This window comes from Meles meles, chromosome 4 (assembly GCF_922984935.1).
Source record: "Meles meles chromosome 4, mMelMel3.1 paternal haplotype, whole genome shotgun sequence".
Taxonomy (NCBI): Eukaryota; Metazoa; Chordata; class Mammalia; order Carnivora; family Mustelidae; genus Meles; species Meles meles.
The window spans coordinates 117,361,820-117,379,872 of record NC_060069.1 but is presented as its reverse complement, the minus strand read 5'-3'; positions in this window follow the sequence as shown (position 1 = coordinate 117,379,872).

The following is an 18,053-nucleotide window of genomic DNA, read 5'->3' as shown; positions in this document are numbered from 1 at the left end:
GTGAACTTGTTGTCAGTATACTATCACTGATCCTTAGTGATCTCTTTGGTCTCCACAAATTGAGACTGCTAGTTTTGAAGAACAGGCTACAAAGGAAATTCTTGGAAACTTATCATGAAAAACCTTATGCATCATTCTCTTATTGGAAGTGAGCCAGCTACTATTTTCCTGCTTCCTAAGAAACTTATGTAATGTTTTCTGAAGTATATCACAGTAGTTTGAAAGCTAATAAAAATAAGCTTACCTGTATATTTTAGTTTTATAACACTTAGAAAAAGAGAAAAATCTTAAATCTTGATATGATTTTTAAGATGGATTGCCTGGATGGCTAAGATATTTAAGCATTTTCCTTTGGTTCAGGTCATGATTCTCTAGATCCTGGGATTGAACCCCATGTCTGGCTCCTAGCTCATTGGGAACTCTCCCTGTTCCTCTCCCTCTGCCTCTCCCTCTAATTGAGCTCTCTGTATCTCTCTGTTTCTCTCTCTCAAATGATTAAGTTTTTTAAAAATTTTAAAATAAATTTTATTTTTGAGAACAAATTTTGTTTTACCTCAAAGGCTATTTTCTTTATTACTTAGGGATCCGTTAGGATATTTTGACCAATGCAACATTATGTAAATATTATGGTCAAAATGGGTTTATTTTTCCATACTCAAAACATCAAATTAAAAGCACAGGCTGAACGTTTCACTTTCTTGTTTTAAAGTACTAAAGATAAGCCATTTAATTATTCAGCTATGTTAGAAATAACTTTCAATGTACTTGCCTGAATTATGTCACAGAATTAAGCTGCATTCTTACCTGTATGTTTTGAAGATCTACTTTATAATCAGAAAAGGTCGGCATGAACTAAGTTCAAATCTCATAGTAATGTGCCATAAACTTCAGTTGTGATGGTGAGAACTGAAACTTGAGAACAATTTAAAAATGCTAAATAATTCACATAAATCAATATTTATGAATGCTAATTGAAAGGTAAAGATAAATCTGAATACTTCCTTTGCCTGAATGCTCTGAGAAGAGTTTTAAAACATCACATTGCTTTTGTGTGTGTGTGATGTTACGTCTCATACAATTTCAGGATAATTTTTTGTCTCAGAAACATTTAAGATTAAAAGAATGAAATTCTGGGAGATGACTAATAAGTCAGTGTCAATAATTATGTTTCTTTCAATGCAAAAATAAGCTTTCCATCAAATGCTTATGGGACTCGCCTATGATGAAATCAGTGTATTTCTATGGGGAGATTCAGTTCCCAAAACATATTAACTCTGTGACATAAATTAAAGATGATCTGTGAGACAATGAGGTTAAAGTAAATGACCTTTGCACAAGTCACTAAGTCATTTGATGATCATTGCTGATTCTTATATAACTGACATCATTTATAGAATTCTGTTCCTTATTCTGTGCCTAAAATATAAATGAGCTGAAGGGACTCTCAGGTTGGTCTGGACAGTTACTGGAGAGAATAATAGGGTTTATGGAAGATGATTAGCACTTAGAATGAAGAACAAAAGTTGTGGTAGTGTTAGCTAGTCTCATCAACTCCTTCATTCTGATCTGATGTTATTCCCATGTATTGAAAAATCCTCATGGAGACTTTGCTGTTACCCTTTAGCCACACATATGATTTACTGAGTTAATCTCTGTTCTTTTCAGTTACCCCAATTCCTTTAACTTTCTTACCCTGTTTTCACCCTTCATTACATTAATCATATAAATATACTATATATTTAATAAAAATTAATTTAATAAAAATACTATACATACAGTATGTCTATAATCCATCACTTGTTGCCTGCTGCTACCATTAGCTATGGAAATAAGAGGGAAAGGATTTCTCTGTTATGTTCATTCCTTCATTCCAAACACCTTGAACAGTAGTACTTTGTAGTGCTTAACAAATGTTTCTTGAATGAATGAAGAAATGATAGTCTACTGCTCAGGAATCTGAAATGGTCTCTAATTGGTTTCTAACAAATTCTATTTTTCTTTTTTTTAAGGGTTTTTAAATTTTGTTTTAGCTTTTTTTTTGGTTTTACTTATTTACTTGAAATAGAGTAAGTGAAAAAGAGAGAAGGGGCAGAAGGATAGATAGAAGGAAAAGGAGAGAGAGAAGTCAACTCTCTGTTGAGCAGAGAACTAGACATGTGGCTCTGGGGCTTGATCCTAGGACTCCAGGATCATGAATCATGCTGAAGGCAGACACTTAACTGACTGAGCCACCCAGGCACCCCCTAATCCATTTTTCTTATTTTGATATTCCAGATGCTCCACAATCAACTTGTGTCTTATCTACCTCTTTCCTTTCTTCCTCTTACATCAGAGCACTAGGCCATATGCATCCCTTCATGGCCCTTCTGGGCAGTTGCTTCAGCTAATTCACTTAGCAAATTTTCCCTCACCTTTAGCTCCTCTCTTTCCTTCCATCTCAATACTACTCGTACTTGAACTCAAATCAGATCTCCATGGGGACTTTCCTAGGTCCTTCAAATAGAATTGATTCTTTCTTTTCCTGATTTACATGATATTTCACTACTTTTATAATATATTCATCACCATATCACATGTGACTCATATGTGTCTTGATTGTAAAAGTCTTGGCTGCATATTAAGTCACCAATCATGCCATGCATCTTTCTGAGAAACTGACTAAAAACTGAGCTAGATTGTGCTGCATTAACTGCTGACATTATCATTCTGTTTAACTTTTATCAAGTACTTTAAATATACAGGGAATGGGAAAAGACAATGGATGTGTTTGCACAAAATGTGAGACTGAAGGGAATAATTTCCTAGTTTTATATATGGCTTCTGACAAGATGCTCGTTATCTAGTGGGCAGAAATAAAGGCACTTACATTGCTAACCAGTGTGCAATTTAGGCTGTAATATATAAGAAGTGTAAACAAGTTATGTAAAAATATATTGAGGGATATGAATAGTGACCTGGAGGAAGAAAGAAACATTTCCCAATGGAAATATAATTTCAGATAACTTTATAGAATATGCACAATAAGAATTGGGGAAGAAAATGAGGAAATATAGTAGACTTAGGGAATGATGTATAAAAGCTCGGACTCTTAAAAGACACAGAACAATTTTTTTTTTCTTAAAAATGGATAGTAAACTAAAAAGGCTCAAGTTTATTCATGCATGATACAAGGAGACAAAATAGGTAACATAAAAGGAATAGGAAAGGGGATTGGAAAATGGCTGATTGGTTCCTTTGCATTTTTTTATGCTCTACAAATTCATTAAAACCTCTCTCCAAGGCCACAACTAACTTTAAATGCCAAAAGCAAAGAATATTTAATCATTTTCCTAACCAAGTGTAATGATTGGTACTACTAAAGTCCTCTCTGGCTTCTTAGGATAACCCTCTCTGCTTCTATCTTCTTGATAGCTGCACCTCCGTATTTCACACTAGGTCATTTACCTTCTTGCCCCTAATGATTCTTCCTTCTGATTGTTCTTTGACCTCCCTATATTTATATTCTAGAGTATTCCCCATATTATCTTGTCTACTCTTCTGTTTTCAACTATCTTACATCTACAGATGGCTTCACTAGAGAAGATATTTCAAACGATTTTGGTGTACATTTATGTTTTTTTCATTAACATATAATGTATTATTTGCCCAAAGTGTACAGGTCTGTGAATCATCAGGCTTACACGTTTTAGAAAACTCACCACAGCACATACCTCCCCAATGTCCATAACCCATTCACCCTATTCCTCACCTCCCATACCCCAGAAACCCTCCATTTGTTTCATGAGATTAAGAGTCTCATAGTTTGTCTCCCTCCTGATTCCATCTTGTTTCATTTTCCCCTCCCTACCCTCCATGACCTGTGCTCTGCCTCTCAATTTCCTCATATCAGAGAGATAACATGATAATTGTTTCTCTGATTGAATTTTTTCGTTTTGCATAATACCCTCTTTTCCATCTAGGGCATTGCAAATGGCAAGATTGAAATTTTTGATGTTGCATTGTACTCTATTGTATACATACACCACATTTTCTTTATCCATTCATCTGCTCATGGACTTCTAGTTCCTTTGTATAGTTTGGCTGTTGAAGACTTTGCTGCTACAAACATTTGGGTGTGTTTGCCCCTTTGGATACCTACATTTGTATCAAAAGTTACAAATAAAGGGCCCTTGGTTGCCTCAGTTGGTTAACCATCTGCTTTGGGCTCCAGTCATGAACCCAAGGTCCTGGGATCGAGTCCTTTGTCAGGGTCCCTGCTCAGGGGGAGTCTGCTTCACCCTCTCCTTCTGTCCCTCATCCCTACTTATGTTGTCTCTCTGTCAAAAAACTTTAAAAACTCATTTAAAAACATCAACAAATAGCAACCTAAGCATATTTAAAAGCTCAGACATGTCTAACCAAAGGACAGATAAAGGACATGAAAGTGGTGTGAGATTGATATTTCTTCATTAAAAACTCTAAAGTTTTATGGGGATAAAGTGATCTTCAATAAGTAGTTGAGATATTTAATGAATACTTATAATTAAGAGCAAGGATGAGTTGGCCCAATATGCCACATTTCGTTAGTGACAGAACCTGGATTGAGATGCAGGGAAAGGTTGGGAGAACTAGAGAAGAGTAAAAACCAGTCAGTAACCTAGGGCTAGAAGGGGAACTTTTTCAATCTGATGAGAACATTAATGAAAAAGCCATAGCTTAGGTCCACTTCTGAATGGCAGCATGAGAAGTTCCATGGCTCAGTTCCCAACAGAACAGTATAAATGGTGACAATTTTGTGTTAAAAGAATGATTTAAAAATCCTTGGGAAGTGGGGGCTGCTGTGCTAGTGTTCTGGCGGGTTCTGGCCAAGGAGGTAGGGCTGCCGCAGGACCGCACAACAGGGTCCAGAGTGCCACATGGAGGTGAGGAGGACTGGCTCAGCGTCCCCCATGGGCCTGGGCTCCTCTAGATGAGCTGATGGATGTATACACCCATGTACAAGGAGGACGAGGGAGAGAGCAACTACTACAGCTGCAAGCGTCTCTACCTGCTCAAGAACATACTTTCATCAGTGCGGGGGGACATGCTGACCACTCTGGCTTCCCCCCTGGGCCCCCTGCAGATGCAGCTGAGTCTGCATTATGATGAGAACTACCTCCAGGTGAAGTATGGCAACATGGGCAGCCTGATATTGATAGCAAGGTGAGGATGGAGATCAGCATGGCGCCTACCACTGCTTTGCTCTACACACCTGTGCTCATCAGAGGCCATGACATGTGGGCTCTGTGCCCACATTAAGCTGTGAAAACTGAAGTTTTGTGAGCACAGGACTCACCTGAGAGTCCATATCTATGCTATTCCATCTTAGGGACCCTGACTCCCAGATAAGTGATTGCTGCAAACCTCACACCTACTCCTGAGCTGGGAACTGGAGTTGTGACCACTCTGCTTTCAGGCCATAGCAGTCTGGGTAAGATCATGGTGTCTGCATCCCTCCCACTGCCCACAGGTTTTTTTGGCACCAAGTGGATGATGTTCCGGGCTGTGGGTATTTATGTCCTCTTAAAAAAAAAAAAAAAAGAATGAAAGAAAAACACTGTGGCTGGAAATTGTGGTAGGTTGTGCAGCAAATGAAACATTCATTCAAGAAAATGTATTAAAATTTTGTAAGAACAGTGAGAATTTACAGCATTTGAATCATAACCCTGTGCATTCCCACTCAGTGTGAGGAAAGGTCCACTTTATTCAGGTGCAGACAAGAACACAAAACTCCCTCCCCACATCCCCTCTACCTCCTAGCAGTTGACTGTGTTACCTCCCAGGAGGGCCACACCCAATAGCTTTTATCACCTCTTTGCAGATATGTATTGTGGAAGGTAAATTCTAGGCAATTGTGATCAAGAGTTTGGGGATCCCTTCTACCCAGTCCACACTCTTAAGATAGAGACTCTATCTTAGGTATGACTTTGATAGCAGGGGTATCACATGGAGAGAAATGGGTCACTATCACTACTCCCATGTCTAAAAGTTGAGTCTCATGGATTTTAGTCCAAAGGGAAGAAAGGTCTTAAGAACAGGGACCTACAAAAGATCCCTCAAAGAAAATGATGCTATTGGCAAAGGATAATTAGTGGGAGAATGGTGGAACTATTGGTGTAACATCCACCTGGTTTACCTAGAAAAATGCAGGATGGGAGAAAATAAGAAAGAGCTTGCCTTGAGTCAGAAAGACCCTCGGGGCACCTGGGTGGCTCAGTGGGTCAAAGCCTCTGCCTTCGGCTCAGGTCATGCATGATTCCAGGGTCCTGGGATCGAGCCCCTCATTGGGCTCTCTGCTCAGCAGGGAGCCAGCTTCCCTCTCTCTCTCTGCCTGCCTTTCTGCCTACTTGTGATCTCTGTCAAATAAATAAATAAAATATATATAAAAAAGAAAGACCCTCAAGCATTAGCCTCAAAAACCGTGCTTCAGAGGGGCCCAAATTCAATTGCATATGAATGTGGAAAAACTGATTCCCCAAGGCATTAAAAAGAGAGAGAGAGAGAGAGAGAGCATTCTCATGCTATTACTGTGAGTTCATGGGCCTAAGAGCTGGATGTGATCAAAGAAGGAGATAAGAGGACTTCTGAAAAAGCCATGGTCATCCCAAGGGACTGTGTGCATGCTGCATCCTCTGAAGAACAGCACCCGAGGCTTTATAATGCAGAGGAAATGGACTTCACACACACACCCACACACACAATCCACCAAGTCACTGAACAAGCAAAAATATTACAAAACCCAATGGATGAATGAGTATCCAGAGTTCTACAATATATTATCTTAAATGCCCTGTTCTCAACAACAGAAAGTCATGATTAGGCAAAAAGTGTCTCCCATCCATCAGAAAATTAACAGAAAACATAAACTGCCTGTGAGAGCAGTAATATACTGGATTTAACAGGGAAAAAAAAAAACTTAAAAATGATCATTATGGGGGAGGAGTCAAGCAGGCTGAGACGACATCAGGTAGCAGGGGATCAGCTAGATAGCTTCTCAAACCATTGTGAACACCTACAAATCCAAAAGGAAATTGAAGAGAAGAAGAGCAACAATTCTAGAAACAGAAAATCAATCACTTTCTGAAAGGTAGGACTAGTGGAGAAGTGAATCCAAAGTGACGGGAAGATAGACCTCGGGGGAAGGGGCCGGACTCTGGCAAGTGGTGGAACAGCAGAGCACAAAATCAGGACTTTTAAAATTCTGCTCTACTGAGGGATATGGCTCCAGAGGCTTATCCAGGGTGAAGCCCAGGCAGGGTCAGCATGGCCCCAGGTCCCACGGGGTCACAGAAGGATCCGGGGTGTCTGAGTGTCACAGAGCTTGTAGGTATTAGAGTGGGGAAGCTGGCTACAGAGAAAGAGATGAGGAGTGAGCTCTCACTCAGGGTTACCTTGAAACCTAATCTGTGGCACAGGCCACTGCTCTGTGAGTGGGGTCCCCACAATAACCAGGGAGAGACCCCCTGGGGAGCTCAGGGATCTGTGGGGTTCAGATACTCCAGGTAGAGCTGTGTGCCAGAGACAGAGATGCTTGGTCACAGGCAGGGTGAGCTCAGAGCACGGACGGAGGCCAGGGAGACTGGATTGATTGAACGCTTTTCTCTGAGGTTGCACTGAGGAATGGGACCCTGAGCTCTTGGCTCCTCTGGGCAGGAGATTGGGAGACCGCCATTTTCATTCCCACCCTCCGCAACTCTATGAAAAGGGTTCAGGGAATAAAAGCTTCCAAAAGCGAACCTGAGTGGATTACTTAGCCTGGCCCCTGGTAAGGGGTAAGGTACAATTCCGCCTTGGGTAAAGACACTGGAGAATCACTCCAACAGGCCCTTCCCCCAGAAGTTCAACAAGACATCCAGTGAAGGCCAAGTTCACTTACCAAGGAGAAAGGCGGAATTCCAGAGGAGGAGAAAGTAAAGCATGGAATTCATGGCTTTCTCCCATGATTCTTTAGACTTGCAGTTAATTAATTTTTATTTTATTTTATTTTTTTCTTCTTCTAATTTTTTTAACTTTTACCCTGTCCACTTTTTTTTTTTTAAAGATTTTACTTATTTATTTGACAGAGAGAGAGATCACAAGTAGGCAGAGAGGCAGGCAGAGAGAGAGGAGGGAGCAGGTTCCCCGCGGAGCAGAGAGCCCAACGCAGGGCTCGATCCCAGGACCCTGAGATCATGACCTGAGCCAAAGGCAGCGGCTTAATCCACTGAGCCACCTAGGCGCCCCACCCTTTCCACTTTTAACGTTTTTTAACTAATTTATCATAACAATACCTTTAATAAAATATAATAATCTTTTTTGAAACTTCATTATTATAGTCATACTTTATCTTTCATTTTAACTAACTTTATTTTTTTGTATGCACATAGAGTTTTTTTTCTAAAAAATTTGGGGTACAACTTCTAATAGATCAAAACATACCCTAAATCTAGCTCTGAGCTTGTTCTAGTCTCCAGCATGAGCAAATTCTCTCCACTTTCTTTTTCTTTATTCTCACGACCAACTTACTTTATCAACTCCTTTTTAGAAATTTAAAAATTAAAAATAATTTTTTTATCTTTATAGACATATTCCTTCCCTTCATTGTGTTGGTCCTTATATATATTTTTCATTTTTAAATTTTGGGAAGTAGTATCTTCTAAGAGACCAAAATACTCCCCAAATTAAGTTGGTAACTCTGTTCTTGTCACCAGTCTAATATATATATCTATTTTTTTCCTTTTTATATTTTTTCTTTATTTGTTTTCTTTTTAAAATTTTTTTTCTGAACTTCTTTTTATCCCTTTCCTGCCCCCCCCCCATGATTTAGGGTCTCTCCTGATTTGGTTAAAGCACATTTTCCTTGGGTCTTTGACACCCTTTTACTATTTTATTTGCTCCTTCATATATTCTTATTTGGACAAAATGACAAGGCAGAAAAACTCACCACAAAAAAACAAACAAACAAACAAAAATAAAAAACAATACTGAAGGCTAGGGACCTAATCAATACGGACACTGGTAATATGTCAGATCTAGAGTTCAGAATGATGATTCTCAAGGTTTTGGCTTGGCTTGAAAATGGTATTGCAGATATTAGAGAAACCCTGTCCAAAGAGATAAAAGCCCTTTCCGGAGAAATAACTGAAATCTAACTAAGTTGAAATAAAAATGGAATACTATGCAGCCATCAAAAAAATGAAATCTTGCCATTTGCGACGATGTGGATGGAACTAGAGCGTATCATGCTTAGTGAAATAAGTCAATCGGAGAAAGACAACTATCATATGATCTCCCTGATATGAGGACATGGAGAAGCAACATGGGGGGGTAGGGGGATAGGAGAAGAATAAATGAAACAAGATGGGATTGGGAGGGAGACAAACCATAAATGACTCTTAATCTCACAAAACAAACTGGGGGTTGCTGGGGGGAGGTGGGATTGGGAGAGGGGGAGCGGGCTATGGACATTGGGGAGGGGAGGCGAACCATAAGAGACTATGGACTCTGAAAACAACCTGAGGGTTTTGAAGGGTCAGGGGTGGGAGGTTGGGGGAACAGGTGGTGGGTAATGGGGAGGGCACGTTTTGCATGGAGCACTGGGTGTTGTGCAAAAAGAATGAATACTGTTACGCTGAAAAAATAAATAAAATGGAAAAAAAAAATAGAACAATAAAAAAGGAATTTAAGGGGCACCTGGGTGGCCCAGTCAGTTAAAAAAAAAAAAAAGCTATTAATGAGGTGCAATCAAAAATGGAGGCTCTTACTGCTAGGATAAATGAAGCAGAAGAAAGAATTAGTGAAATAGAAGACCAAATGACAGAGAATGAAGAAGCTGAGCAAAAGAGAGACAAACAAATACTGGACCATGAGAGGAGAATTTGAGAGATAAATGACACCATAAGATGAAACAACATTAGAATAATTGGGATTCCAGAAGAAGAAAGAGAGAGGGAAGTAGAGGTTATATTGGAGAGAATTATTGTAGAGAATTTCCCTAATATGGCAAATGAAACATGCATCAAAATCCAGGAGTTGCAGAGAATCCCCCTCAAAATCAATAAGAATTGGTCCACACCCCATCACCTCATAGGAAAATTTACAAGTCTTAGTGACAAAGAGAATATCCTGAAAGCAGCCCAGGACAAGAAGTCTGTAACATACAATGGTAAACATATTAGATTGGCAGTGTACTTATCCACAGAGACCTGGCAGGTGATAAAGAACTAGCATGATATATTCAAAGCACTAAAAAAGAAAATCATGCTTCCAAGAATACAATATCCAGCTAGGCTATCATTGAAAATAGAAGAGGAGATAAAAAGCCTCCAGGAAAAACAAAAACTAAAAGAATTTGCAAACACCAAACCAGCTCTACAGGTAATATTGAAAGAGTTCCTCTAAGCAAAGAGATACCCTAAAAGTAGTAGACCAGAAAGGAACAGAGACAATATACAATAACAGGCACCTTACAGGAAATACAATGGCACTAAAATGATATCTCTCAATAGTTACCCTGGAAGTAAATGGGCTAAATGCCCCAATCAAAAGACACAAGACACAGTGAAATAAGTCAATCGGAGAAAGACAACTATCATATGATCTCCCTGATATGAGGACATGGAGAAGCAACATGGGGGGGTAGGGGGATAGGAGAAGAATAAATGAAACAAGATGGGATTGGGAGGGAGACAAACCATAAATGACTCTTAATCTCACACAAAAAACTGGGGGTTGCTGGGGGGAGGTGGGCTTGGGAGAGGGGGAGGGGGCTATGGACATTGGGGAGGGTAAGTGCTATCGTGAGTGCTGTGAAGTTTGTAAACCTGGCGATTCACAGACCTGTACCCCTGGGGATAAAAATACATTATATGTTTATTAAAAAAAAAAAATTTGGAAGGGGAGGCGAACCATAAGAGACTATGGACTCTGAAAAACAACCTGAGAGTTTTGAAGGGTCAGGGGTGGGAGGTTGGGGGAACAGGTGGTGGGTAATGGGGAGGGCACGTTTTGCATGGAGCACTGGGTGTTGTGCAAAAAGAATGAATACTGTTACGCTGAAAAAATAAATAAAATGGAAAAAAAAAGACACAGGGTAGCAGTGTAGATAAAAAACAGGGTAGATAAAAAACAAACCACATCAGCATGCTGTCTACAAGAAACTCATTTTATACCCAGAGACACCTCCGAATTTAAAGTGAGGGGGTGGAAAACAATTTACCTTGCTGATGAACACCAGAAGAAAGCTGGGGTGGCAATCACTATATCACATCAATTAGATTTTAAGCCAGAGACTATAGTAAGAGATGAGGTAGGACACTATATCATACTAAAAGGGTCTGTCCAATAGGAAGCTCTAACAATTTTAAATATTAATCTCCTAACGTGGGAGAAGCCAACTACATAAACCAATCAATAACAAAATCAAAGAAACACATCACAACAATATAATAATAGTAGGGGACTTTAACACTCCTCCTCACTGAAATGGACAGATCATCTAAGGAAAATATCTACAAGGAAATAAAGGCCTTAAATGACACACTGTACCAGATGGACATCAAAGATCTATTCAGAACATTTCATCCCAAGCAACAGAATACACATTCTTCTCTAGTGCACATGGAACATTCTCCAAAATTGATCACATTGTGGGTCATAAATCAGGTCTCAACTGGTATCAAAAGATTGGGATGATTCCCTGCATATTTTCAGACAACTATGCTGTGAAGCTAGAACTCAATCACAAGAGGAAATGTGGAAAGAACCCAAATACATGGAAACTAAAGAACATCCTTCTAAGGAATGATTGGGTCAACCAGAAAACTAAAGAAGAATTGATAAAATTCATGGAAACAAATGATGATGAAAACACAGCAGTTAAAAATCTGGGGGAGACAGCAAAGGCAGTCCTGAGAGGAAAATACATAGTGATACAAGCCTTTCTCAAGAAACAAGAAAGGTCTCAAATACACAACTTAACCCTACACCTGAAAGAGCTGGAAAAGAACAATAAAGAAAGCCTAAACCCAGCAGGAGAAGAGAAATAATAAAGATCAGAGAAGAAGTCAATGAAAAAAAAAAAAGAATAAATCAATGAAACTAGGAACTGGTTCTTTGAAAATATTAATAATATTGGTAAACCCTTTGCCAGATTTATCAAAAAGAGAAGAAAAAGGACCCAAATTAATAAAATCATGAATGAAGGAGGAGAGATCACAACCAACACTAAAGAAATACAAACAATTATAAGAACATATAATTAACAACTCTATGTCAACAAATTTGACAATCTGGAAGAAATGGATGTATTCCTAGAGACATATAAACTACCACAACTGAACCAGGAAGAAATAGTAAACCTGAACGGACCCATAACCAGTAAGGAGATTAAAGCAGTCATCAAAAATCTCCAAACAAAGAAGACCCCAGGGCCAGACGGCTTCCCAGGGGAATTCTACCAAACATTTAAAGAAGAATTAATTCCTAGTCTCCTGAAATGTTCCAAAAACAGAAATGGAAGGAAAATTTACAAACTCATTTTATGAGGCCAACATCACCTTGATCCCAAAACCAGACAAGGATCCCATCAAAAGAGAGAATTACATGGGGCACCTGGGTGGCTCAGTGGGTTAAAGCCTCTGCCTTCAGCCAGGTCATGATCCCTGGATCTTGGGATCAAACCCCACATCAGGCTCTCTGCTCAGCCCGGAGCCTGCTTCCTCCATTCTCTCTCTCTCTGCCTGCCTCCTGCCTACTTGGGATCTCTGTCTGTCAAATAAATAAGTAAAATCTTTAAAAAAAGAGAGAGAGAGAAAGAATTACAGACCAATATCCTTGATGAACACAGATACGAAAATTCTCACCAAAATACTAGCCAATAGGATCCAACAGTATATTAAAAGGATTATTCACCATGACCAATGGGATTTATTATGTTTGTTCACGTCCTCTGCCCATTTCTTGATTGGATTATTTGCTCTTTGGCCGTTGAGTTTGCTAAGCTCTTTATAGATTTTTGATACTAGCCCTTTATCTGATACATCGTTTGCAAATATCTTCTCCCATTCTGTCAGTTGTCTTTTGGCTTTCTTAACTGTTTCCTTTGCTGTGCAAAAGTTTTGATCTTCATGAAGTCCCCATAGTTCATTTTTGCCCTTGCTTCCTTGCCTTTGGTGAACTTCCTAGGAAGAAGTTGCTGTGGTCGAGGTCAAAGAGGTTTCTGTCTGTGCTCTTGGAAAGGATTTTGATGGATTCCTTTCTCACATTGAGGTCCTTCATCTATTTTGAGTCTATTTTTGTGTGTGGTGTAAAGAAATGGTCCAGATTCATTTTTATTCATGTGGCTGTCCAATTTTCCCAACACCATTTGTTGAAGAGACTGTCTTTTTTCCATTGGACATTCTTTCCTGCTTTGTCGAAGATTAGTTGACCATAACGTTGAGGGTCTATTTCTGGGCTCTCTATTCTGTTCCATTGATCTATGTGTCTGTTTTTGTGCCGGTACCATGCTGTCTTGATGATGATAGCTTTGTAATAGAGAGTGAAGTCTGCAATTGTGATGTCACCAACTTTGGCTTTCTTTTTCAATATTCCTCAGGTTATTTGAGGTCTTTTCTGGCTCAATATAAATTTGAGGATGATTTGTTCAATTTCTTTGAAAAAATGGATGGAATTTGTTAGGGATTGCATTAAACGTGTAGATTGCTTTAGGTAGCTTACACATTTTCACAATATTCATTCTTCCAGTCCAGAAACATGAAACATTTGTCCATTTCTTTGTGTCTTCCTCAATTTCTTTCATGAGTACTTTATAGTTTTCTGAGTATAGATTCTTTGCCTCTTTGGTGAGGTTTATTCTTAGATATCTTATGGTTTTGGGTGCAACTGTAAATGGGATTGACCCCTTATTTTCTCTTTCTTCTGTCTTGTTATTGATGTATAGAAATGCAACTGATATCTGTTCATTGATTATATATCCTGACACTTTCCCAAATTCCTGTATTTCTAACAGATTTGGAGTGTTGTCTTTTGGGTTTTTCACATATATTATCATATCATCTGCAAAGAGTGATAGTTGACTTCTTCTTTGCCGATTTGGATGTGTTTAATTTCTTTTTGTTGTCTGATTGCTGAGGTTAGGACTTCTAGTACTATGTTGAATAGCAGTGGTGATAACAGACGTCCCTGTCATGTTCCTGACCCTAGCAGAAAAGCTTTCAGTTTTTCTCCATTGAGAATGATATTCTTGGTGAGATTTTCACAGATGGCTTTCATGATATTGCAGTATGTACCTTCTATCCCTACACTTTGAAGAGTTTTGATCAGGAAGGGATGCTGTACTTTGTCAAATGCTTTTTCAGCATCTATTGAGAGGATCATATGGTTCTTGTTCTTTCTTTTATTAATGTGGTGTATCACATTGATTGATTTGTAGATGTTGTGCCAAACTTGCAGCCCTGGAATAAATCCCATTGGTCATGGTGAATAATCCTTTTAATATACTGTTGGATTCTACTGGCTAGTATTTTGGTGAGAATTTTCGCATCTGTGTTCATCAAGGATATTGGTCTCTAATTCTCTTTTTGATGTGATCTTTGTCTGGTTTTGGGATCAAGGTGATGCCGGCCTCATAAAATGTGTTTGGAAGTTTTCCTTACATTTCTTTCTTTTTTTTGGGGGGGGGCATTTTCAGGAGAATAGGAATTAATTCTTCTCTAAATATTTGGTAGAATTCCCCTGGGAAGCCGTCTGGCCATGGGGTCTTGTTTGTTTGGAGATTTTTGATGACTGCTTTAATCTCCTTACTGGTTATGGGTCCGTTCAGGTTTAGTATTTCTTCCTGGTTCAGTTGTGGTAGTTTATATGTCCCTAGGAATGCCTCCATTTCTTCCAGATTGTCAAATTAGCTGGTGCATAGTTGCTCATAATATGTTCTTACAATTGTGTGTATTTCATTGCTGTTGGTTGTGATCTCTCCTCCTTCATTCATGATTTTATTTATTTGGGTCCTTTCTCTTTTCTTTTTGATAAGTCTGGCGAGGGATTTATCAGTCTTATTAATACTCTCAAAGAACCAGCTCCTATTTTTTTAATTTGTTCTATTGTTTTTTTTGTTTGTTTGTTTGTCTTTATTTCTTTGATTTCTGCTCTGATCTTTATTATTTCTCTTCTCCTGCTGGGTGTAGGCTTTCTTTGTTCTTTGTCCAGCTTCTTTGAGTGTCAGATTAGATTGTATATTTGAGACCTTTATTGTTTCTTGAGAAAGGCTTGTATCACTTTATATTTTCCTCTCTGGATTGACTTTCCTGTGTCCCACATATATTGAAACATTGTGTTTTCATTATCATTTGTTTCCATGAATTCTTTTTTTTTCTCATTTTATTTATTTTTTCAGTGTAACAGTATTCATTCTTTTTGCACAACACCCAGTGCTCTATGCAAAACGTGCCCTCCCCATTACCCACCACCTGTTCCCCCAACCTCCCACCCCTGACCCTTCAAAACCCTCAGGTTGCCCCAACCTCCCACCCCTGACCCTTCAAAACCCTCAGGTTGTTTTTCAGAGTCCATAGTCTCTTATGGTTCGCCTCCCCTCCCCAATGTCCATAGCCCACTCCCCCTCTCCCAATCCCACCTCCCCCCAGCAACCCCCAGTTTGTTTTGTGAGATTAAGAGTCATTTATGGTTTGTCTCCCTCCCAATCCCATCTTGTTTCCTGCATATTTTCAGACAAAAATGCTCTGAAGCTAGAACTCAATCACAAGAGGAAATGTGGAAAGAACCCAAACACATGGAGACTAAAGAGCATCTTCTGAAGAATGAAAGGGTCAACCAGGAAATTAAAGAGAAATTGAAAAGAATTCATGGAAACATTTTGTTTCTTTTCAATTTCTCTTTAATTTCCTGGTTGACCCTTTCATTCTTCAGAAGATGCTCTTTAGTCTCCATGTGTTTGGGTTCTTTCCACATTTCCTCTTGTGATTGAGTTCTAGCTTCAGAGCATTTTTGTCTGAAAATATGCAGGGACTCTTACCAATCTTTTGATACCAGTTGAGACTTGATTTATGACCCATGATGTGATCTATCCTGGAGAATGTTCATGTGCACTAGAGAAGAATGTGTATTCTGTTGCTTTGGGATGGAATGTCCTGAATATATCTGTGAAGCCGACCTGGTACAGTGTGTTTTAAGGCCTTTATTTCCGTGTAGATCTTTTGTTTGGATGATCTGTCCATTTCAGGGAGGGAGGTGTTAAACTCCCCTACTATTATTATGTTATTGTCTATGTGTTTCTTTGATTTTGTTATTAATTGGTTTATATAGTTGGCTTCTCCTATGTTAGTGGCTTAGATATTTAAAATTGTTAGATCTTCTTGTTGGACAGACACTTTGTGTATGATATAGTGTCCTACCTCATCTATTATTATAGTCTTTGACCTAAAATCTAATTGATGTGACATAAGGATTGCCACCCCAGTTTTCTTTTTTCTTTTTCTTTTCTTTTTGATGTCCATTAGCATGGTAAGGTGTTTTCCACCCCCTCACTTTAATCCAGAGGCATCTTTGGGTCTAAAATGAGTTTCTTGTAGACAGCATATTGTTTATTTATCCACTCTGATACCCTGTTTTTTTGATTGGAGCCTTTAGCCCATTTATATTCAGGGTTATTAATGATAGATATGATTTTAGTGCCATTGTATTGCCTGTCAGGTGCCTGTTACTGTATATTGTCTCTGTTCCTTTCTGGTCTACTATTTTAAGATCTCTCTTTGCTTAGAGGATCCCTTTCAATATTTCCTGTAGAGCTAGTTTGGTGCTTACAAATTGTTTCAATTTTTGTTTGTCCTGGAAGCTTTTAATCTCTCCTTCCATTTTCAATGATAGCCTTGCTGGATATTATATTCTTTGCTGCTTGTTTTTCTCATTTAGTGCTCTGAATATATTATGCCAGTTCTTTCTGGCCTGCCAGGTCTCTGTGGATAAGTCTGCTGCCAATCTAATAATTTCACCATTGTATATTACAGACTTCTTGTCCCTGGTGCTTTCAGGATTTTCTCTTTGTCACTAAGACTTGTAAATTTTACTATGAGATGAGGGTGTGTGGGCCTATTCTTATTGATTTTGAGGGGGGGTTCTCTGTGCCTCCTGGATTTTGATGCTTGTTTCATTTGCCATATTAGGGAAATTCTCTCCAATATACCTTCTGCTCCCCTCTCTCTTTCTTCTTCTTCTGGAATCCCAATTATTCTAATTTTGTTTCATTTTATGGTATCACTTATCTCTTGAATTCTTCCCTCATGGTCCATTAGTTGTTTGTCTCTCTTTTTCTCTCTTTTTCTTAGATTCTTTATTCTCTGTCATTTGGTCTTCCATATCAGTAACTCTCTCTGTTGCCTCATTTATCCTAGCAGTAAGAACCTCCATTTTTTTATTGTACCTCATTAATAGCTATTTTTTTCTTCTAATTTCAACTTGGTTAGAATTTAGTTCTTTTATTTTTTCAGAAAGGGCTTTATTTCTCCAGACAGTGTTTTTCTAATATCTTCCATGCCTTTTTTGAGCCCAGCTAGCACTTTGAGAATTGTCCTTCTGAACTCTAGATCTGACATATTAATGTCCGTATTTATTAGGTCCCTAACCTTTGGTACTGCTTCTTGTTCTTTTTTTTTTTTTGTGGTGATTTTTTCCGCCTTATCATTTTATCCAGATGAGAATACATAAAGGAGTGAGTAAAATACAAAAAGGGTGGCAAAGACCCCAGAATGAAAGTGCTATAACCAAATCAGAAGAGACCCCAAATCGTGGGGGAAAATAAAGGGGTAAAAAAATTTAAAAAGGGAAAAAATAAAGAAGAAATACAAAAAAGAAAAAATATATATATTAGACTTGTGAATAGAACAAAGTCACCCACTTAATTTTGGGAATATTTTGGTCTCTTAGAAGAAACTACCTTCCAAAATTAAACACAATAAAGGGATGGAATATGGCTATAAAAATGAAAAATTTAAAAAAGTATTTCTTAAAAAGTAGTTGATAAGATAATATAGTTGGGAGAA